This window comes from Spermophilus citellus (genome assembly GCF_964194105.1).
Source record: "Spermophilus citellus genome assembly, chromosome: 5".
Taxonomy (NCBI): Eukaryota; Metazoa; Chordata; class Mammalia; order Rodentia; family Sciuridae; genus Spermophilus; species Spermophilus citellus.
The window spans coordinates 158,730,764-158,755,142 of record NC_138186.1 but is presented as its reverse complement, the minus strand read 5'-3'; the positions used below and the strand labels follow the sequence as shown (position 1 = coordinate 158,755,142).

The window sequence follows — 24,379 nt, the reverse complement described above, 5'->3', positions numbered from 1 at the left end:
CTACTCCTTCACTTATCAACTAACTGGTTATATTCTCTTGTTTCACCTAAATGCTACCATTGGTAAAATTGAGCATCAATTTTATACAGGCCTATAATTATAATGAGACACTAATGAGGTCTTTTCAAAGAATTCAAATTTCGAGACACCAGTGAAACCATCCTCAATATCAATATTCATTCATCTCCACAATAAAAAAGACAGACATGCCTTCTGGCTTCTCCCGGGAATTTAAGGAACAAAGGAAAAAGAAGAGTACGGAACAGCAACTACTTCAAAGCACTTAGTGACACTGCCACATGGCCAGGCCCTGCAAACATTAGGCTCCGATGTCCTCCACACAATAAGGGTCACCTGAGCAGAGAGGGTCCTTGCACAGCTTTAAAAGGTAAAGTGAGGGGAAAATACTGGGATTAAGTCTTCTGCTGTCACACTCTTTTCTATTCCCTGAACAGTGCTGCATTGATAACATCTGAATATCTCATCTGTGTCCTGTGGCACGACTTCCTTAATATCAGGGGCCTGCTGGTCAAAGGGACCATTAGCTCTTGACTGGCCTCCAGCAAGGCTCCCAACCTGTACTCCTTTTCCACTTTCCTGCCTGCAATTCATTTTACAGCCAATGCTACCATGAATCTTCAAAATGCCACACTGGATTTCATTCCTCTCTTGCTATATCCCCTACACAAATGTTCTCATTGCTCAGAATGAAAGTCAAACTCCTCACCCAGCCTGCGAGGCCATGCACCTTGTGCTGGTCCTCATCTCTCTCCCCAACTCCACGGCCATGGCTCACGAGCCTCTAGACTCTTGGGTTTTCATTGACACACTTGTTTTTTCTCTCCTGTTCCATGGGCCTTACCTAATCTCTTCCAGCCAATGCAAATCCACTTTAAGGGACTCTGTTTCTCTTCATTCACAGCACTCACCACGATTTAGAGTTCTACATTTATTGTGGGTTTTAAAACTGTTACCTTTCAGCTCCTCCAGACTCTATGCTCTCTGTAGGTGACACTTCTGCTAGAGCCAGCATGCTCATGCTCAGCACTCACTGCTGGGCCTGGCATTTGGAGCCCTTCAGGGCTGGCTGCATGACAGACTGAGCGCGGGAGGTGCTCAGTCCTGCAGGACCAATTCCTCAACAGCCATAGACTTTGGTTTCTTCTTACCCATCATGGCTCTGCCCTTTCCTCCTTAAAGGAGCACACTTTAGGGTGGAGGAAGCAGCAGCAACACAAGAATCATGCACTTCCCTTGGCCAAATGGACTACTCTTCAGGGGCCAACAATGAATAGGTCCATCAGCTTTGCATGTTTGTGTTTCCCTACTATCTCTAAGATAAACAGGAAACCCCAAAGTTTTGCTGAATGATATAGGAATGCAAAAGCAATTCTTATCTCCCCCCAACCCAGGTTTTAGGGCTGCTGTATTGGCACAGTTCCAGGGGGCATTCACAGATTTGAACACATATCAGGTGAAGCGTGCAGGACCGCACACTTGATGTAACTCAGGTGGTGGCCTCATTAGGTGCTTCAGTGCTGTTCTTCTAGACTGTTCTCCCAGCTCTCTGCTCTGAGTGTAGGTTTATTCTTTATTACCAACCCAACATTTCTTTCATGTCTTAAAAAAAATATGATTGAGTCATGTGCAACAGTGCACACCTGAAATCCCAGAGACCTGGTAGGGAGAGGCAGGAGGATGGTAGGTTCAAGGCCAGCCTCTGCAACTTAGCAAGACTCTGTTCCAAAAAATAAAAAGGACTGGGAATGTAGCTCTGTGATACAGCAGCCCTGGGGTCAATCCTCAGTACAAATAAATAATCACGTATATATGATTAAATGGATCACATTCCTTAAAAAGTCAATGAAAGACAAGTGAGAGACTATGAGAAGAAAACCTACTTAAGTCAATTTTTTAAAAATTAAGAGCTTAATGTCCAATATTACTGATTTTTGAAGATTGATTCCTCACTATTTACTTTGAAAATAAATACATGTGAAAATCAATATTTTTCTTCTCTCAAAATCCATGGGGGCTTACAGAAGAAAATAAATAACTATCTCATTGAGGAACAGAGGTAAAAATTAATAAAGCCATTGTTGTCCTTAAATTCAAAAATCCCTCAGTTATCCCAGGAATGGTTTCAAAAGGAAATTAGAAATACATTTTAGGATCAAAATCTGGGTTAGAGCCATGTCAACATGAAGAACATCTTGGTAAGAACTTGATTAAAGTCTATGAATCAGTCTTCATGTTGCTTCACAGAATGATACCAAACTAAATGAATAGTTCAAGTCATTTTAACATCAAGTAAAGGTATTAAAAGTTAATTTAGTTTTTATAAAAATCTAACCCTGCAGAGCACCTCATAATTTTATCTATCCAGGCAAATGTCATCATTCTCCTTTTTCCTACTCATTCTATAGAATAAAAACAGCCCAGCCATCTACAACCATGCGCCTTCCCCCTGTGTAAGGGCAAGCTAAGCCAGGAAGGTCCATCGTCCTCCCTGAAGACACAGAGCAGTTGTGCCAACGAGGGTCTCCAAATAAGGATGTCAGGGTTTGCAGTAGCCATCTGTATTAGGCTGTCTCCAGAACTAAGTCGGGGAGACATAAGAATCCCTGAGAACAGGCTCACGTTAAAACATTTAAAAATAAATTCAGATTAACAATTGCTTTGAGAAAAGATGATTGCCAGATGTAGGAAATACATTGGTCTCAATAATTTGGCTCCCATTTTATTTACATTGAAGGTCAAATAAGACAAACTCTGTTTCGTATTACTCAGTACAAAGGAGGAGGATTGGGGAAGATTTGTACCACCAGAAGATTAAAATATTTTTTTCTAGACACACATCAACATTTAAGTCAATGAAACACATTTTTTTTTTAAACTGTGAAGGCACTTTTTCCCTCAAGTAATCAACTTATTTTCAGTAATGGCATATAAAGCATTCTGATTTTATTTTTATTTATTTTTATTTCTTTTTTATAGTTCAAGAAATGTTTTACTTCCAGGCATCACATTACCTTAGGTCAAATGTATAAAACTTTGAATTTTTAATAAGAAATACATTTAATGAGAGTATGTATTGTGATTGTTTTTACAGTTTGATTTTTTTTTTACTTCATAAATTACATCACCACTATCATCTGATTGGTTTGCAATGATTTTAAAGTCCTCTGTGCTAGGCGTCAGGTCAGGCCTGGCTCGGGACACGGAACCCAGCTGAATGGAATGCTGAACTCTTGCCTGGTCACCCGCCAGCAGGGCTCCATGGAAACCACTACATCCCAGCAGATGAAAGAGCAGTTCAGTGCTCCAGAATGGCCTCAGACTTCCATAGAAACTATGGCTTAATATGGGCACAATTTCTCAAACGAACCATTGAAGTTTATTGTAGATGAACTCAAAATATATAGTATCTCATGCATGCACATGCATGCACTTACATGCACACAAAATCCAGAAGTTGACAAAGGGAACTAACAGCTCTCCAACTAAATCATTATTTTTATTTTTATTTTTTTGAAATTGGGCTACAGGGTACTCCAAAGTATTTGAGGGAACCAGAAGGAACCATATCACTGTGTACTTTGTTTACAGGGTATTCTAGTTGTTGAAGGTGTTTGGTTTGGTTTTGTTTTCCAGAAGTTACAGGTAGGGCAGCCGATGCTTTTTGTCTTTTCTTGGCAGATACAAACAACATGTTCTCCTTCAGTCCATGCGTGGGCACCAGGAAACAGCAACACGTAGAGCCCTTCTTCATTCAGGGGAAGTGCTCACATCCAACAGCAACCGGCTTAACCAGCAGACACAAGACTTGTAGGACCAGTCTTCACATCCTGGAAGACCAGTCTGTAGACAGACAGTCTTCTAATACTTCTGTTCACACCTGTCTCCTTAGGTCCCACAAATAGACCAGGGGCCTCTAACACTCCTATACCTGCCTGCTGAATAGAGGTTTATAGGAACAACAGGCACTCTACAATATGACAACAGTTTGAATATTAGCATAGGGGGATTTCTAGTCCATGAAGTTCTAAAAGACAGTTGATTCTGGGCCACAGCAGAATAGGCACTGTGAGGTGAAAACCAGGTTATATTTTTTTCTAGGTAATTTTAATGAAAATTCAATGCAGGATTTATTAACTCTGTTTAAATTTATAAAACATATTGCTTAGATATGTCTGTTTCAAACGCAAAAAAAAAAAAAAAGTGGACTGCTATAAACAAGATTAATACACCATGGGAGGCTGTCATTGAATTTTATGCTTCAGGTTACTATTTTTCAAGATATTTTATAATGTTAGATTGTGTGTAACGAACAGAAGTCCATTCTGCCTGAAACTCCATTTTAATGCTGTATTAAGACAATATAGGACTGTCTCTGACTATCATCCTTTATTGAAAATGCAAGACTTGAACATATATTAGAAACAGTCTTCTTAGTGTTGACCTTAGTCAGAGACTAAATATCCATGATGTCATATACACATGTCAGAATTCTTTTAACAAAATCATGTCTGCAGAAATATGAGTTTTCTTATAGAATTTTTTTTCTTTATTGAGAAACTTTATTGAGAGACTTAGATACATTAAAAAAATCAACTTCTGGAAGAAAAAAATCAAATCACACAATAGAAAAAAAATAGTTAATACTGTTTGGGCTATAACAGAACTCAGAGAATATAGTGTTATAACTGAAAAACTATAGGTACTTCATAATTGACTTTTTGACACAAAATGACTTAATAAATTTGCAACTAGTAGTTCCTGATATTGAGGTCCATAAGACAAGCTAAGGAATTTTCAAACCTTGAGCTGATGTCCACAAGGAGTTACTTGGTTTGTGAGTTGTTTTTTCCAGAAATACAAGATTTAAAATTAAGCACTGTTGATCAAACATTTGGGGGATGCTAAAACCTGTATATCTCAGTAGTTAGGTAACCAAAGTAGTTAGTTAGGTAACCAGCCCTACTATGTTTAAACAGGCCCAATTTTCATGGGCATGATTTAAATGCTTGGCATCCCAAGCTCAAAACAAACTAATTTAGGAAATCAATTTTAAATAATCCACCCTGATTTCTCATCATTAAATATGGTGTGGTAGGGTGTGTGTGTGTGTGTGTGTGTGTGTGTATGTATGTGTGTGCACGCGCGTGTGTGTTTGTGTGTCTAGGCCCTTTGTGGAGAAAATAAAGTATCTTCTAGTTGCAGATTCATGGTGACAACTGTCTTAGGGTAGGTGAAGAGAGATCTTGATTGATTCCAGTTCAGTTTCTGACATAAACTTGCTCGGTAATTCTCTCTGTACCTTTCTCGACCCATTTTTCTCATTGGTAATGTGAGATATTGAGGACCAGGTCTTTTCTGTATCTAATGGAAACACCTAGGTGTGGCTGAGATGAGCACAGACACTAGGCTCATTGTTTTTCTGGAAGGTAAGCCACTGCCCCTAGCAGAGGAGACAGCGTAAGATACAAACAGATGCAAGTTAGTGGTGAAAGGACCAACGTGGTGGAAGCAGAGGGTACAGGATGGGGAACAGACAGGAGATAACAGCCCACCAGAGCTAGACTCCAGCCCTGGAAGCTGGGAACCAGCATTATCTTGTGATGGCCTTGGCCTGACAAGAGGAAAACTTAGTTTGCCCTGATTCCTAAACTTTCTCCATTGGGCACCATTCCAGCCCAAATCTATTAGCTGATTTTAGACAACCACAATTCCACAGAACTGCAGAAAATGGACTGACCCTTTTAATACATTTTGTTCAGGAAGCTGCATTATATTAAATAACTTGCCTCTTTTTTTCTCTGCATGGAATATAGAAGAAAAGGCTCATGTGGGCAGACTGGTCTACTGAAGCCACGTTTATACTCTGCGCAGCCCTTTAGCCATAACTGTGCTTTCTTCCTACTCTCTGGGGTGCAGAGCAGGGCTGCCCATGCTACCTCAGTCAACCTCAGTCAACTTCCCTAGTTTGCCAAGCCTTGAGGAATAAAGGAACAAATGCCAGAAGCTGCTGAGACTTTCAGCACCTATTTTAGAGCTAAGAGCAATAATAGAGTTTCCCCAGTGGCCTGTGCTGGTGCATTCAAAGAACTGAGAAAAGACATCCAGCAGGAAGAAAGCCCTCTGCCCAGCCTCCATCTGGATTGCTAAACCAAAACGTCAAAGCCTTGACAGACTAGAAGAAAAGTTCTATTTTTTTCCCCCAAAGATTTCTCTTCTGATAATATATATTGTTAGGGAAAGAGGACAGCAAGGAATTTTGTCCTCACTGGCAGTGGCACACAGGACTGTCACACATTTAGGTAACTTGCAACCAGCAATCAGATAGTGATCCAAATCAATCTGAGCACAGACTCAAGGTCTTGAGTCTGGGACACATCTTCCCTTATGCAGGGCGCTACAAGGAGGAAGAGGTTCCCCAGTTGCCAACACTGGTCTATTTAACTTGTAAGCCAAATACCACTTCCTGGTTACAATCTAGTTCTACATGGTTCCTAGCCAGAAGCCTGGACCCATCCTTGGCAGATTTGTTATCGGTCTACTGTCCTCTGTCCCTCTCCCTATAGCCTGTGTCTGAATCTTAAACACAGAGGAATGGAGAGCAGAAAGCATTTTAAAAACAACGAGTTTCACTTAAAACTCCTTATGAGAGAAGCATCTCCCCCTATTCTATACAGAATATAGTATGACTCCGGCACATATTTTTCAAAGAACCACATACCAACTGGTCCAGGCCAGGCTCTGCTACATGGGTGATTCTGGGTACAAGGTCAGCTGGATTGAGGGCATCTTCCAACAATTTAAATTGGATGATGAGGACGACACCACCATAAGATATGGCCCCCACCAAGATGCTGGGAAGTAACTTAAGAAACTTTGTGGAAGGATGGAGAGTCTGTGATGGCAGGTAGGGATGAGGTTGAGGGATTGACAGGTTATATTCAGAACTGTGTTTATTTAAAAATTAAGGACAATGGCCTCACTATAATGAGTACCATCAGTTACCCAGCATTGATGCTCCTCTTCTCCCTTCCCAATGGCTTGCTTTGTTGAGGTATCCACCTCCTTACCCCTTCTGCACACAGCCACATGGTAGAGGTTGAGCTGTCCTGGTCCCCAGCTCTGCAGGTGGGCTGTGAATGACCCAAGCCAATCAGCACATGGCATTCTTTGTACTGCTACAGCCTCCAGAACTAAGAGGCCTCAGGAACCTCGGGAAGGGACTTTCCTGAAAGGCTGTACATGGACAAGGGGATCTGTCACCCCATTTGTGTTCAGCAGCCACCTTGTGACCATTTAGAGGAGCTTTCCCAAGACACAGCCAACTTCAAGGATGGCAGAGCAGAAATTTAGGGAGAAACTGAGTCCTTGGTGATACTTTGGAGTCACTGAATTCATGAACTATAAAGGTTCATGGTCTTCAGGAGGGACTGGCTTGAGGACCCCCCCCAAGGATTATAAAATCTGAGGATGCTCAAATCTTATATAAAATGGGTATTTGCAATCTTCCTGTATACTTTAAATCATCTCTAAGTTACTTATAATATCTATTAAAATATAAATGCTAAAAATTGTGTTCTATATGAGTAATAAGAATTGTGATGTATTCTGCTGTCATGTATTTTAAAACATAAAAGCAATTAAAAATAACTGAGTAGAAAATAAAATGAAATATAAATGCTATGTAAATAGCAGTTATACTGTATTGTTAGGGAATAACAACAAGGAAAAATAGTTTGTACTATTTTACTTGCAAGTTTTTTAAAAATATATTTTTGACCTGTGGTTGCTTGAATCCATGAACATGGGATCTCGATGGCCAACTCTATACAAGAATGAGCAAAACTAAATAACTTGCCTTAAGGATAATGCCATGTATGTGTGTGTGTGTGTGTGTGTGTGTGTGTGTGTGTGTGTAGAGGTTAATTCTCTGTCTGTAAATATAAACATTTGATCTTTAAAATCCCTGCTCCCATAGCCTTGGTTGATTTTTAAAAGGTAGGTTTGAATGAACTTCTGAGAAGTTGTCAGAAATAATCAGAAGAAAAAGTTTTCTTGGCCATCTTTCAAGAAGCATGACCTTGGAGGAGGAACAAATAAATTCATGTGTTCAATATTTCACAGGACTTAGCAGGTCACATCATTGGGCCTCTCACCATCTGTTCTTTGTACTCTGAAGGGATCCCATGAGCATCATAGCCATTTTTATAAGTGCTTAAAGTTTCTTAGATAGGAAAGCTCTGTTCATCAAAATCATAATAATACTAATAATAATACATGAAAAGTTTTATTTTTTTAGTCTTTTTTTATTTGTACTACTTAGGTGTACATGACAGTGAGAATGCATTTCAATTCACCATACATAAATGGAGTGCAACATTTTCCATCTTCTGATTGTACACAATGTAGAGACACACTGTTTGTGCCATCATACATGTACCTAGGGTAATAATATCCATGTCATTCCACCATCTTTCCTACCCCCACGACACCTCCCCCTTTGCCCTATCCAAAGTTCCTCCATTCTTCCACCCTACCCCCCCCCCCCAATCATGGATCAGATCCACTAGTCGGAGAAAACATTTGGCCTTTAGTATTTGGGGATTGGCTTACTTCAGAAAATTTCATTTTTAGTCTAAAAAACGCACAGTTGAGAGTAGTCTCTAGGTGGACCAAGTGGTAGGATAGCTTATCAAGTTCCAAAGAGAACGAAGCCCTGAGTTCCCCAGGAGAATCCATCATTTCACCATTTCAATCATCATTTCATACTCAACCCAGTGAACACTGGCAGGACCCATTTTTAAATGAAGGATGTTACAAGAGATTCTTAGGATATGCTTATTTATCTACAGAAAAATGTGCTCTAGGTTCCAATGGGTCTGTGTGTCCCTCAGCCCTGCTAATAAATGCTTTTTAATGCACAGTGGTCCTCACGTGTGGGATCTAAGCATCGGCTTCTCACTGTTTCCACAGGGGAATGTACCTAAAATCCCCAAAGATAACCACAACTGGAAAGACCAGGAGTTGATTGGAGGAGGGAAAGGCAAAGGTTTGCTCATCCTGTTATTCTTTTTTTTCCTCTCCTTCAACCTTCCATTACACACAACTTGCAAGTTCTTACACTGGCACATGTGTTAGCTGCCCAGTGCCACAGCAAGTCTCCCAAAGGGGAAAGGTTCACTCTGGCTCCTGGTTGTGGAGGTTCTGGTCTGTCGTCGGTTGGCCCAGTTACTTGTAGGCCTGTGGCGAGGCGGCATGTCGTGGCAGGAGTGCACGGAGCCGCCAACCTGCTCACCTCAGGGCTGGGAAGCCAAAGGGAAGAAGACAAAGGGCCCTGCGCGGCGGCACACATGTATAATTCCAGGTGGAGGCAGGAGGATCGCAAGTTCAAAGCCAGCCTCAGCAACTTAGCAAGGACCTAAGCAACTTAGTGAGACTCTGTCTCAAAAAAATAAGAAGGGCTGGGGATGCGGCTCAGTGGGTAAATGTCCCTGGGTTCAATCCCCAGTACCCCGCCCCCCCCCAAAAAAAATAAAAGAGAGCGAGAGAAGACAAAAGGGCTGGAGTGGCACTCTCCTGCTCAAGAGCACAGCCCACGACCTGAACTTTCCCACAAGGGAGGCTCTACCTCCTCAAGTTCCCCAGTGGAGCCTGTGTGGGGAGCAGCCTTCACCACCGGGACCTCTGGAGGACACTGAGGTCCAAACTGCAGCAGGATACATGAAGAAGGTGTTTGCATTGTCACTTTGTCATCTTCTCAGGATTCAAGGTTCTATCTTATTATTTCAAATCATGCCACCCAAGTTCTTGCCACAAAACAAACCAGAATGCGCGGGTCTTAGAGGTTCAACATTAAAACTGGAAATAACAGATGAATACGCATAAAACTTTAAAGTGTATGCAATTAATGTGATTCTATTGTTGCCATGATACATAGATGAAACTCTCCTGAATCTTTTTTATATAGGGTTATTCATTTCTATGTTACTATGTTTTTATAGCTAATATGCATATATATCTACACTTCAGTATCAAGATACATGTCCTTGGGTTGGGGATGCAGCTCAGTAGTAAGGTGTTTGCCTAGAATGTGTGAGACCATGGGGTGCGGTGGGGGGGAGAAGGAAGAGGAAGGATACTAGAATGAATCCGACATTATTACCCTATGTACATATATATGATCAAACAACTGGTGAGACTCTACATCATATGCAACTAGAAGAGTGACAAGTTGTAATCCAATTCTGTATGATGTGTCAAAATGCATCTATTATCATGCATAACTAATTAGAACAAATAAAAAAATCCTCCCAATAAAAATTTAAATGTAGAAAATAATAGTTATGAAAAATAGAATGTTTCCTAATTCAGAATCACATCAAGAAAATAGAATGTTCATACATAGCCATGTGTTAAGATTGGCCAGTTTTCCAGAAATAGCAGATAGTAAAGCTTCTTGGAGTTTCAAATTGTACTCTGCAATATTCTTCACATTTAGAATTGTAAAAAAAGAAGTTTGGGCTAATCATGCTCTCTACAGATATCTATCTGGGAACCCTCTTATACTGAAAACCAACTTGGCTTATTGATTTCTTACAAATTCATGTGAAATTAAAAATCTTTTATACGACATACTTGACTTTCTATTTATTTCTATTTCTATTTATTTCTTAAATGTAGAATAATGTAGATAAGAATACCTTTCATATTTATTGCAAAAGTTGACAATTTGAGCTTTATACATATTCACCTTTGAAATTCACATAGGGGCATTAAAGTCTGTGAATCATAATCACCTTGGGAAAATCTGTTATTTTAAAATATATTTTATGTGCCTGGAACAGCCAAGCATGGGACACTGAGCTGCCTGCTACACAGAAGCCTTTGCCGGGCCTCTGAATCACTTGAGTGCATTAGGGCAGGAATGAGCAGCACTCTGGAGAAGCAACCAAATAGGCATTTCAGGAAGGATTTCCAAGATCCCAAAGTAGTATCAAGGGGCAATGAATAATTAAAATTGCTAAAGGAACTGTTCAGAGGCTAACTGATACAGCAACTTAGAGGAAGGGGCAGATAAAATCAGGTAGGAGTAATTTAAAAAGGAGAAGGAATTTGAACTGAGTTTAAAAGGATAGATAAGGTCTAGATAACATTCTTACCCCTGCTGCTGCTTTACAGTTCCATCTGAAGGCTGCTAGGGTGGGCACTGCCACTGCAGGCACCATGGACATGCTTCTGAAGACCCATGGCCAAATGCAGTGAGTTGTCATCAGGCAGACTTTGGGGCGTAGGGGTAGCAATGAACCCTGCCAGAGGCCTCCCTGTAGGGAGGTAAGCAGTGATCCATACCCAGGTCTAACTGACCCCAGAGACCCCATGCTCTTCTCATGCTGATCCCCCAAATCAATGGTTTTTAGAACAGTTTACAGGAAGATTTAAAAAACAGGTTAGAGCAAGCAATGTGTCCTTGGGAATTTCAGAACACCTTGGGAATTTGGACACCTTACATAATTAATGCTGCAGTTGGGATGGACTGGGATGGACCAGGATGTTGGTGAGAACAGCCAGGAGGTTTATAAGTTTAAAGAACCAAAGAGAAAGAGAATCCAGTCCTAACCCAGATGCACATAGCACCCCTGCCTGGCCGGGCTGCGAGCACCTTTCACAGAGGCAAAGAGGATGGTAAACTTCGGAGTTGAACTTGGGTATTTATACCTCAAATTCCTCCAAAAATGACTTGCTGGGGATGTTACTTGGTGGTACAAGGCTTGCTTAGTATGCACGAGGCCCTGGGTTCCATCCACAGCACTGCAAAAAACCAAAACACCTAGTTTTGTGACTTAAGTCTATGAGAACTTGGAAATTGCCAAACTCCATTTCTCTTGGAATGACTGTGCTTCAGAAATTCAAAGAATATGTATGACGTTACAACATTATAAGAAACAAGACTCAAGATTTTTATGACAAAAGAATATTAAAGGAGCCTACTCAAAGGAATGCAGGACTTAAGGTAAACTGCGAGGCCGTGCCTTTTGACTTTACAGTACAATGGTTGTGTTCATGCCCTGCTTGGCTCACCACTGGAATCTTCCTCCAGAGCAGGCTCTCCTGGTGGCACAGAAGAGGCAGGATAGTGTGAGCCGGAAAGCAAGAGATTTCTAAAAGCATGAGCACCCTGGGAGGCGGGACTAAAATAGTGACAGATGAGCTTTGGAATGAGTCAGAAGAAAGAGGACAAGGCAGAGGAGGAAGTGATGCTGCCTTCAGTTCAGAGGATGTGAATGCAGGCCTTGAAAATCCAAAGCCACAGTGGGCAACTGGGTTTCACTTCCTAAGCTTGGGGAATCTGGTCCAGGGCTTCTACAAGCTTTTCAAATATTAGTGGCCTGTTTCCAAGCCCTGGGTTCTTTATCTACAGCTGCTGAGAGCATATCTGGCACCGTGGAACAGATCAGGTTGCTTTGGCGTTTTGGTGAGGCCTTACCATGCCTAGAAGAATGGTCACTAAGCCCCTGGTAGGTCTACATGAGTTTCCCATCAGCTGCAGATGTTAACACGAAGCCTTCAGTCATCCCCCATGATCCCATGCTGTACAGGGCTGTGACGGGTATCTGGTTTCTAATATATAATGACATGACATCTGGCTGTAACAAATGAATAATTTTGTTCATCTTTATCCAAAACATAGTTTTGAAATGTATTAAGGGAAAACTGACAGAACTAATCTTGAAAAATTGACAATTCACTAATGCAATGAGAACTCTGGAACGGCTCTCTCCAACAGACAGGCCAAGGAGAGAAGAAATTAATAAGGCTGTTGAGGGCTGGAATAACCACTGAACAATTTTGATTTAATCAAAAACTTTGTACTCAACCAAAAGAAAATAAGTATTATTTCCAAAGACACAGCACACTTACAAGTGAATAAGAATTCAAGTCTCAATCGTCTGTTTCTTATAATCATATTCTGAATTCTTCATAAGCATGTCCATGGTGCCTGCAGTGGCAGTGCCCACCCCTAGCAGCCTTCAGATGGAACTGTAAAGCAGCAGCAGGGGTAAGAATGTTATCTAGACCTTATCTATCCTTTTAAACTCAGTTCAAATTCCTTCTCCTTATTCAAGTGTCAATTGTCTGTTTCTTATAATCACTACTCTGATACCTTTGATATTAATTTCTAATTTGCTCTAAATTTCCAACTCATTCTATTTTCTTTTATCACACGCTTGCTCCACAGAAGGCTGTGTGTGCTTCCAGATTCTGGTAATAAGCTCACCAAGGGCAGAAGCTTTGCCTTCTTACCTTTGTACCCCTACAACACTTAGCTCAGTGCTTCATACAGAGAAGGGATCTATGGCCAGTCATCCCCAAACAGGTCACTTGTAACATGCTATCAACAACAGCTTACACTAAACAACTTTTACACTTCCTCTACATATGTGAAACATAAGGAATGCATCAGGATCTAGCAACCAATATTACATTGGAAGTCGTTTAAGGAAAACTCTCCAGGTTAGAATTTGAGATGAAGGAATGTCATCCTTCCCCGATCCTGAAGCCAGCGACTTAGCTGAATGCTTCAAGATGAACCACGTGTTTCACACCTGGAGCACTGAGTTCAGCCTGAGGGAAGAGCAAAAGGAGACAGACTTCCCAACCAGCAAGCACAGAGATCAACTTTGGTGCTGGTGATCCAGAGAGTACATGGAGCTACTGAGAAGAGCTTTGTCCTCCAAAGTCCTGGTTCCTCCAACAGGGACAAGTCACAATCATTGCTTCGATTTATCTACCTTTCTTTCTATAGCCCTTTTCTGTGTCTGTACCACTTCTCTTTCTCATGCTTGACCTTAAATCTTAAATCTGCATTTAGCAAAATAGCTTTCAAGGAACAACATAGGAACAGGTTAAAAAGCTAGACGGCAGCGTGGGGTGTGGAGGGGTACAGATGGAGGTATTCTGAGCTTAACAAAGTTTGAAAACACTACTTATCATACCTTCCTGTTAAACACTTGCAGTTCAGGGCAGCATGGTACAGACTGCAGAAACAGGGATCACCTTTGCCTAAATTCCAGAATTATTTGACCTCAAAGCCTCTATCCCCCTCTTTATCTTCAACAGGATCTAAAACCAAAATTCCTAATTTTCAATGGCAAAGACAGGACCAGAAGCTAGTCCCTCATCCCAAAGGATGTCCCTTCATGAGAAAGCAGGTATTTTCTTTTTATATTTATAATAGCTACTTCCAAAATTCAACGGTGGGACAGATATAGAATAGATATTCCCCTTTCCAAAGCACAGAATAGACATTCCCATTCCAAAAGGGAGAAGGGGCAAAAAAAAAAAAATGGTAATTTTTCCAGGAAAGTCCAAAACCCAAAGTGCTAAATTTCTTTTTGAATTTATATCCTTTTTCACTCATGAATATTTAGAGATTCCCCCCACCCTTTACTATAACTGAAGGGTCTACAAAAAGGAGATCTTGCCCCCTGCCACTAAAAAGTGTCTCTAGTCTCTAACTCAGCATAAGGTATGCACACTTCTGAAGATTTGTTTTAGAAAAGAGATGCCCGATGCTTAGATGGATTCAAATCTACTCATTTTCCTCAATGATGTATTGTTGTGGCAGTATTGTTGGGACCATTATATTGAGTTAATATATTTTGAGTAACATGTTTTAGTCTTTATATATTTCTTAAAAATCATTTTCATGACACCACCACATCAAGAGATACTCAGGGGATTCTGGAATGGAAGCCACCAAAGAAAAGTACTTCCATGACTTTGTAAAGATTACACACTGCACTTAAGTCCCTGTCCTAGGGCACTCTGCCAAGAATTCCGCTGATGGTTGTATAATTAGCAATGTCTAGCTCAATAAGACATGTTACTTATCCACAATGTGAGTCATCAATGCTGTAGCCACTGATGAGTCCTCTATTAGCTGCCTTCCGACAAATCTATCAGCCCTGAGTAAGATGCTTCCTGCCTCCCCAGCACCCAGCAACAAGGTCACCTATAAGACCCATAAAGAGATGTATAGTGTCAACTCCTTCCCAAGCATGTCTTACCATATTGCTTATAAAGTTCCAGAGGTAAAAAGCCCCTCTATTCCCATCCCCTAAAGCCTGTAGCTGTAAGACAATATACTTCTAAGGAGCCACTAGGGCATCTACTGATATGGGGAGGTCTCAGTGAGTGGTCCTCCTGCTACAAAGGACAGTACAAGTACCTCACACATGGACAGAAGAGAGTGATGCTTACCCCTGGGAGGAGAGCCTGACCTAATGGCACAGCCATAGGCACCGTGGATCATGGAGCATAACGTGCTGAGTAATGGTAAAACCTAAGGTAGAAAGCACCCAATCTTTGGCATCTTTACTAAAAAGCACCCTCCATCTCCTTACTCAACTTAGGAGTGTAAGGGGCTCACTAAATGCCGGCAAAAAAAGTAGTGACCAGACACACTGGGCACCTCAGTGCCCGTAGGTACCTTGGCACTTAACTGGCATCTCTGTTCAGCCATTCACCATGTGCTCTCACCAGCAGCTCTGCCTGACCCTCTATCATTAAAGAACCAGGGTAGGGAAAACCCTGAGTGGAAGACAGAATAAAATTCAGGGAGGATATTTTTCAGAAAGAAAATATGTCTGTTGTCTTTTTTTGTGTATGGTACTAAAAAATGTATATAGTCTTGAAGCTGAAAACACACACACACACACACACACACACACACACATTGTACCAACAGAAAAGTAATACATTTCCAATTCCCCTGAGGTGAACAAATACTGTAAAATAGTCCTATACTCCCTGATTTTTCAGAAGTTTCTGTAACTTAGAACATCTGATCTGGTGGTACTAATTAAGGTCAATTGATTCTTTCTGTTGATTTCCTCTCAATTGCTAGAATGAGGCATACTTCTCTCTAGAATTTTCTTGCTTTCCTAGCTTGGTTTGGTTAAGTGGCACCACTGGCTTTGTGATACAGCATAAGCTGGCTTGCTACCCTAGAGAGGACAGCTCTGACCCATAGCTTGTGAGTGACTGGCAGAGAGGTTCTTGTTCTACTGGGTACAATATTAACTTTTGCATACATGTTAAGACACTCGCCACCTGAGAACAAAACACTCAGGAGTCTGCTTACACACTGAAGACAATATTGGGGCATTCAGAGAAACACCTGACTTTTTCTGAAGGAGAAAATTAGTTCATTCCTCCAGCAAACTCTTGAACTTCTCCTATAAATCTGTCTATCCCGAAAGTCTATAGCACCAAACAAACCAGACAAAGGTCCTGGGCCTTGAGGAGTTTACATTTGAAAAAAAATAAGTTATTCAGATAGGCAACGTGCTTGCTTAAATAAAAAAATGACTTTCAGAAGATATTCTCCGGACAATTTATAGAGTCATTGACATTGAAGACTTAACGAAAATATTTTCTGCAAAACTAGATCATGGCTTCGAAGACCAACAAAACCAGATGAGTCACAGTCATGGAAAATGTTTACACTCAGTAAAATAGATCAACAACTTCGGAAGAACTCCAGTTCTGTGCTCTCTCAGTAGCCAGGAGTGGCTGCTGCCCCTGTGGAACTCACACCCTTTGGGCAACACTTGGCCAGATGGAACCAAAGAACACAAGTCCAGTTTTGCTTCTCTTTCCCTTATGTTCTGTGACATATTGTAAAGCAAACGGAATACCCATGGGTGTCTAGAGGGAAAACTGATTTTAGGAAAACCAAATAAATAATCACAGCTCTCTAATCTAATAATGTGTTATTTCCTTTTTTCCTCATAGATATAACCACATGTCTCTAGGGGAGCACCTGCAGAAAAATAATCATTTTTTTAAAAAGCCTACTTTTCTTAAATCAAACCAAGGCATGAAGATGACTGGCTCACACATGAGTATGGCACGGGGGCGGGGTAGGGGGAAGTCACATCACAACTTCTGTGGGCTTTGACCTTTGTGGCCTCCTTCCTCCATTAAAAAAAAAAAAAAAACCTACTAAAAATTACATTTTACAACTGCAGTGATATGAAGACACATGTGGCCCAGCCTAGGCTAGGTTCAATATTATATTTCCATTATTATATTCATTTTTCTTTCACTTTTAAAAGTAATTAAAATTAGAACGTCTTCACAGGCCACTACAAGTATCATGATCCCTGAGCACCGTGTCTCATGGATAAGTCAGCTCTTGATCACAAACTCTTGCTTTTTAAGGTACTCAGCATTCTAGACACAAATTAAGCCAGAGAACTTATGGGACTTTCCTGCCTGTAATTAAGAACTGCAGGAGGAAAACCATTGTTTTACCAGTTAACAAAACACTGATGAACTCTGACATAAGCCGAGCAATCATAACCCCATTAAAATCCGATTTGTCTTTATAATAACTTTGAGTGCTTCAAGATTAATTCAGCGTATCCAATGGTTATGACTTCAATGGAACACAATCATTTTATAAGTTAAGCCGATTGTTGCAATTAGTTTTTTCCTTTTGTTTTTATTTTTTAAAGAATAAAAAGGCTGGGCAAGGTGGCACATCCCTGCAATCCCTTTGACTTGGGGAGGCTGGGGTAGGAAGATGGCAAGCTGGAGGATAGTATGGGCAACTTAGTGAGACCCTTTCTCAAAACAAAAATTTCAGAAGGACTGAAGATGTCGCTCAACGGTAAAGGGCTCCTGGGTTCAACCCCCAGTACTGAAAAAAGAAATTGAAACATAAGCTGCTTTTTTTTCAGTAAGAAGTAATAACACTATGCTCACCAGACTGAGCCTCCTCCTGTATTCCTACCACAGCATTTGATACGCGATTGATCGAGCGATGTTACTTTGCCATTTGGGGTCTGGACAAATAGCTTACAATGTGGTCTGAGTATGACACTTTAGCACACTTAGGAAAGAAATGGAGTAAAATAATTGCCGTGACCAAACAAAAAAAGATAGATCCCCTTCCTGCCTTTCCTTTTATCATTCTTTGTGGGGTTTTGAGCCCCATACCACAAAACCAGAATGAGATTTTAAATCATGAAGAAAAAGAAGTTAAAAAGGACAGACAGAACTTTCCTGGACAAAGAAAAGCATTTAAATGTCATCCACAAGAAACACTAACTTATTACCTTTTGGCTGGCCACCAGAGCCACCCTAGGGGGACTCTCCCCAGCCATGCTGAAACTTGTGCCTGTGATTTCCAAGTAAGCATTTTCTTTCTCTTTCCATCCTTCGGCAACAATGTTTGTTATTCTGTCTTGCAAAATGGTTGAAAACTATTCAAAATTTGTTTTTTCCTATTTGGAAAACAACAACAAAAACCTGCAAACAGGAAATGTTGACCTAAAGGGTATACTTCTATAATACCAAATAAACCTTAATTATAACATATTACCTTTTTAACAAGTTTCATTGTCAAGCATCGAAAAAAGTGCAAATGACTCACTTTTGTATTTGAACCTCACCTTTTCAATGTCTTCACGCTGAGCTCTTCACAATACTCTTCACCTGTAGTAGAAACACAAAAAAAATAAATGATTTTTTATTTAAATGTTGCTTTTCAGAATTATTTTAATAGGATATGGATAAAACATTAGGGCTAATTTTGAGTGGAAAAATAAAGATTAGCTGTAAAAGGGCAGAATTATCCCAGGAAAAAACCACATGTATTCTATAATAGAATTTTAGCAAGAATCATAAGAAATTAAGCGAAAACCAAAAAGACTTATGCTTGTGGTATTAGAAAATGCCTGGCATCCAACCATCTTTGATTTTCCCTTTAAATTCCTAGAAGATTCAAAAGGCTTGAACTTTGAACACCTCTGAAAACAAAGGGCTCAACCACATCCCATAAATCAGGCAGAAGTCTCCCTAGTGAAGAGATGAACCCCAGGCTGTGAGGCTGGAAGAAGAGGGACGATTTCTATCAGCCTCATCCTCGGCCTCCCTCCTTCCCTCCCCAACACAAGTCCTCCACAGTGTGGGAACAGCTTTCTAAGGCCACGGCCCTCTCCCGACAGCTCTTCATGGACTCTGTGCCATAATTCCTCCCAGGTTACATCTTTTTGCAAGGTGGTTGGAGGGTGGAGTCCATAGGGTGACACACACAACTGGTAGGACTGGGGGGGGGGGCAGGGCACAGTTTTTCTGTTCACTATGTTCCAAAAGAAGGAACCACAGATACTCCAATGATGGCAGAGTTTAAAAAGAAAAACAAATGTGCCCAGAAACTTATCAGTTGTGTCTCTTCATAAAATGTCTCCAAAATATTCGAGTTGACTGAAGGATGAATCAAAATTAAAACTTCAGAGTGAAAAAGTAGCTACAGAATAGCACTAAAAGCAGTTATTATTATAAAAGTAGTAGAGGGAGTAGGACTTTCAACATTTTTGAAAACATATCAAATAAATATCTAATAATATATTACTATAATATCTAGCCCCACTGAAGTCCGAAATCCTAGCTTATGTTATTAACAATGAAAGAATCAAGGAGGACGGATAGTAAAAATGAACTAATTTTATTTGCATATGGGGACTAAAAACAAAGCTGTTTGATTTATGATATCAGTAATTGATTTTTTTTAATTTTAAGAGAGAACAAAGAAATGAACTAAATATTTAAATTCTGTTAGGTTAGAAAACAACAATAAATATATTAGAAAGGCAGAAATACACAGAAAAACAGGTAAGCATATTTAGATATTTAAACAACAAAAGTTGGTTCACTGAAAATTGAAATATCTCATAAACAGGTTTCTTAAAAATCTAGTCTTAAAATCTAATATGAAACTAGAATTATTCAAAGAATATATCACAGAAATGAAACAGGGCTGGGGTTGTGGCTTAATGGTAAGGTGTTCGCCTAGCATGTGTGAGGCACTGGGTTCTATTCTCAGCACCACATACAAATAAACAAAAGTTCATCAACAACTAATAAAAATTAAAAAAAAAAAGAAATAAAACAGAAGGAAAAACTAAGAGTGCTCTATAAAGATATTCTTGCAAATAAATTTAAACTTCTCAGTGGAAAGTTTCTAAGTTGACATTTAATTATCAAAACTGAACTAAAAACATAAAAGCTAAAAAACATACATATGGTTTACTTCAAGAATTAAATAATTCCTGAAATATATAAAGCAGTTAGGATACAGAAAAAAATGAGGCTATCTAGTTTGTTTGATGAAGTTAACAGAAGCCTGATAACCAAACTGATAAGGTACAAAGATAAGTAAGATCCTGTTTGATTTAGATAAGATGTAAGAATCCTAAATAGGTATATGGAAAACCCAGTTTCTAGTATATGGCACATCATTATAAAGAGGGTTTATTCTATAGTATTCTATAAATATGTAAGTAGAACTATTATATCCTATCAATACATCATAGGAGACTTACACATGCTCGTGTCTTTTTTTTTTTTTTTTTTTTTTTGGTGTTGGGGATTGGACCTGGGAAGTCACACACAGTGAAGAATCTATGTAGGAGACACTTAAGAAAATATTTAGGTTAGGCCTATTACTTCCTCATGAGAAACGATGAAGAGTAAAAATGTACTTTTCAAAATGCTAGGCAAGCACACTGCCACTGAGTCCCCAGCCCTCTTATATCTTCAGGGATGTTAAAATGGCATATAAAAAGAAAAGAATGATATACCATGATTTTAAAAAGATCTAAAATCAACATCCATCTTTTAATCTTTTTGTTGTTGTTATTTTTGGTACCAGGGATTGAACACAGAGGGGCTTAACCACTAAGCCACATCCCCAGTCCTTTTAAAAATATTTTAGAGATAGGGTCTTGCTGAGTTGCTTAGGGCCTCACTAAATTGCTGAGGCTGGCTTTAATTTATGATCCTCCTGCCTCAGCCTCCAGAGCCATTGGGATTACAGGCAGGCACCATTGCATCATTTTTAATAAAAAGTCAGAAATAAAATAAGAGATACAGAAACAAACACAAAGAAACAGCTCATGTTCTCAGTAATATGTGGAAGCTAAAGAGTTGGTCTCAGGAAGTAGACAGTGGGATAGTGGTTCCCAGAGGCAGGGAAGCAGGATAGGGAAGGAGAGCTAATAGGTACAGGGTGAAGTTCAATAGGAGGAATAATTTTAATGTTCTGCAGCAGAGTGGGGTAACTATGGCTGACACCAATTAACTGCACATTTCAAAATAGCTAGTAGAGAGGATTTTGAATGTCCCCAACACAAAGAAATGACCAACATCTGCGGTGATGGAAATGCTAATACCCTGGTCTGATCATTACGCATTGTGCACACAAATTGAATATCACACTGTACTCTATAAATATGTATAATTTTTATACATCAATGAAATTTTTAAAATGCTCTAAAGCACAGAAAAATAAAGCCTAAAAAGATAGATGCTCACTGTAATGCAGCAAAAGGCAAAGAATAGAGCAAATTACCACTGGAAACCTATAACAAATACTTAAAATAATTATTAAAAATATTTTTAAATTTATTGGAAATGGTAAAGTTCTATAAGTTGATTTGAAGCACAGCAGGTAAAAAGCAATGTTTTTTTGTCAAGGAGCAGCAATACGTACTCACTAATCTGATCATATTCAGAAAAATATAATCACAGGGAAGAAACTGTAGAAGACACTAAAGAAAATATTTAGGTTAAGACTATTACTTCCTAATGAGAAATGATGAAGAGTAAAAATGTACTTTTCAAAAGAGAGGGAAAGCACTATATAGTCAGGAAATTCAATATGAGGTAAACCAATGAACTGGTATTTGGAGTCATTATAGGAATATAAGAATAGCAAGACAGATTCTATAATCAGCAATGCTCATTTATAGGTGAACAGTCGAGAACCTCAGGGGCTGTTTTGTAAATCCAATAAAGGATTTTTAGGGAAAAAAGCACATTAAGAATATTTGATTATCTGGCTTTAAGTGAAAAATCCAGTAATGTGGTGCACTCAGGCATCACAAATAGAATTTGATGTAAAAACAAAATAAAACTTCATTCCACTTCTGAAGGTTAGGAAAATGTTATAAAATAGCCATCAATGTTCTATTTGTGCAAAGAAAATGCTGATTGCACTTTTCTGAATCACAGTGAAACAAGTCACATTTTATTGCTTTTGGCTAAAGAACAATGCTGAGCTTATAGTCTGGTGTACAAGCGAGGTAATGTTTAAAGTAAGTTATATAAGTGAAGTGCAACTAATGTGAGTTGGAGTATAATAATAAATAAAATGTCAGGATTGGTTTTGTAAAAAGGAGACATAAGTCCAATATAGCACCATGTCCTTTTAGCTACAGTGTCTAAAATAAGCTCTCCTTTAATTTCAGACAACAGAGTGAGGAGAGAGACTAAAAGTTTTGACAATAACTACAAGACCAAGTCTAGTTATCCCAGAATAAATGTTAACCAGATAACCCACAGAAGAGACCAACTTTATTTTTTATGTGTAGGGCAAAATATTATGTGACTCTATAGAACTAGTTCTTAATGAACTCAGTTGGGCAAGGTTTTAACAAGAAATAATATAACACCTCTACTTGCAATAATGGCTGTGCAAAGACCCAAAGCATAAACATTTTCTGTAAAGTGTCAATTAGTTGATATGTAAGAGCCCAAAGATTTGCTCATAAGCACAAGACTTTTCTTTATTTTCCTGAGTAAAACACATGAACTTCATAAAAGAAATGAACTGAGGGTGGAAATCCATATGAATCTATCAGAAATGATAGGACAGGCCTTTGATCAGTGTGTACTGTAATAATGCCCCTCCCAAAGGAATCTATCAACATTCCTTCCATAAGTTTCTAGAAAGTATTAAGTCAGTAATACAGATGGTCAAGTAGACAAAAACTAAGTGAGTATTTTTGAGAGATACAAAATTTGATCAAATAAATCCCCAAAGAATCTCCATAGGGATTAGATTATTCCTTCCATCCACACCTGCCATCTTGGGGGCCACTTGACACCCATCCCTTCTCCTTTGGGAATGCAGGTAGGTAACCTGTGACTTTGGATTTTCTACAACATAAAAATTCCTTTCTTGCTTCTACCTGCCCATCTTTGAGCTGCATCATTTCATTCAGGGATCACAAGCAAGTAGTGCTGGTGAGCAGAATACAAATTGGCTTCCACTAATAATATTAGGACAATATCCTCTGCTGCCTTAGAAGGCCAACATCCATCTACCCTCCTTCTGGCACACAGACCAGCGTTTTCCTCTCCCTTGCTCTACTCCCAGCCCAAGACCTTGGAAGCACATTAACGAGGCTAAACCATTCATCATATTTCACCCCTGTAATTACCATGAATGGTTCATGGATAGGCACACGGTCCAAACCAGACCAATTAGGCCCAGTGAGACCTAATTTGGGTTATTTTATTAGACAGGAAACAGATCTTTTCCTGCTCTTCTTACATGTGAACAAGAGAGGATTCAAAGGGTAGAGCTGCTACTGACACATGGGGCCTGAGAATGAGCCACCATGGAGGAACCTCATTCAGATCCAATTTGTGTGCTTCTGAACTGATAAAACAGGCTCCTAATACACCGCTGTGACTTGCTTTCTCCCATTCAATACTATATTGTGAAAATCTTCCATGTTGTTTTGCTAACTGTGTAGTTCATATGTTTGCATTGATGGATAGTATTTTATTGGATAATTTGTAGTATTTTTACAGTTGTGCATTGTGTAGTGCTATTTTGATCAAGATGAACTATATATATGGGGTGGTCCCGTGAAATTATATTGCCTAGTAACATCGCAGCCATCTTTTTTGTGTAAATAAATATATGATGTTTGCTTTATGATAAAATTGCCTCTGCCTCAGACAGAATCCCCATCACCACATGACAAATGGCTGAATATGCTCTACTATTTGGACCTTTAGATCGTTTTCAGTTTTTTTTTTTCCCCCATCATAATCAATGTCACACATACCCCCTATGTTCATATGTGTGAGATTCTACATTGTATTTACCTGAAGAAACTTTGGGATCGTCCATCATACACAATTGAACTTCACTGGTAACATCAAGTTTTTCAGGAGTAATTATACCAATTTATACTCCACCCAGAATATATAAGAACTCTTCCCTTCCACATTATGGCCAAGACTTGATACTACTAAAATTTTAATTATAGCTATTCTTAGAGGTGTGGATAGTATTACAGTGGTTTAAATTTGCATTTTCTTAATTGCTAATGAGGTTAGGCATATTTTTATGTTAATGGGTAGTACAGGCCACTCATGTTTCCCTCCCTGTGAAAAACTTGTTCATGTATTTTTCCTATTGTTGTGGTTTGGATACAAAGTATCCCCCCAAAGCTCCTGTTAGGCAATGCAGGGATGCTCAGAGGTGAAATTATGA

The 24,379-nt window shown here is 39.4% G+C and overlaps 1 protein-coding gene across 4 annotated transcripts in view; it reads right to left on the bottom strand.

The window, feature by feature from the left end:
* The window catches only part of PLEKHG1 (pleckstrin homology and RhoGEF domain containing G1), a 210,201-nt gene that overhangs the window by 133,960 nt on the left and 51,862 nt on the right, over nucleotides 1–24,379 (bottom strand). For 3 of the 4 annotated variants that reach the window (XM_081296328.1, XM_081296330.1, XM_081296329.1), the window contains exon 2: nucleotides 18,480–18,522. The gene's annotated coding sequence lies outside the window, so the exon portion shown is untranslated. Of the gene's footprint in view, nucleotides 1–18,460; nucleotides 18,523–24,379 lie in introns of all 4 variants that reach the window. The other variant, XM_081296331.1, reaches the window with a different exon arrangement.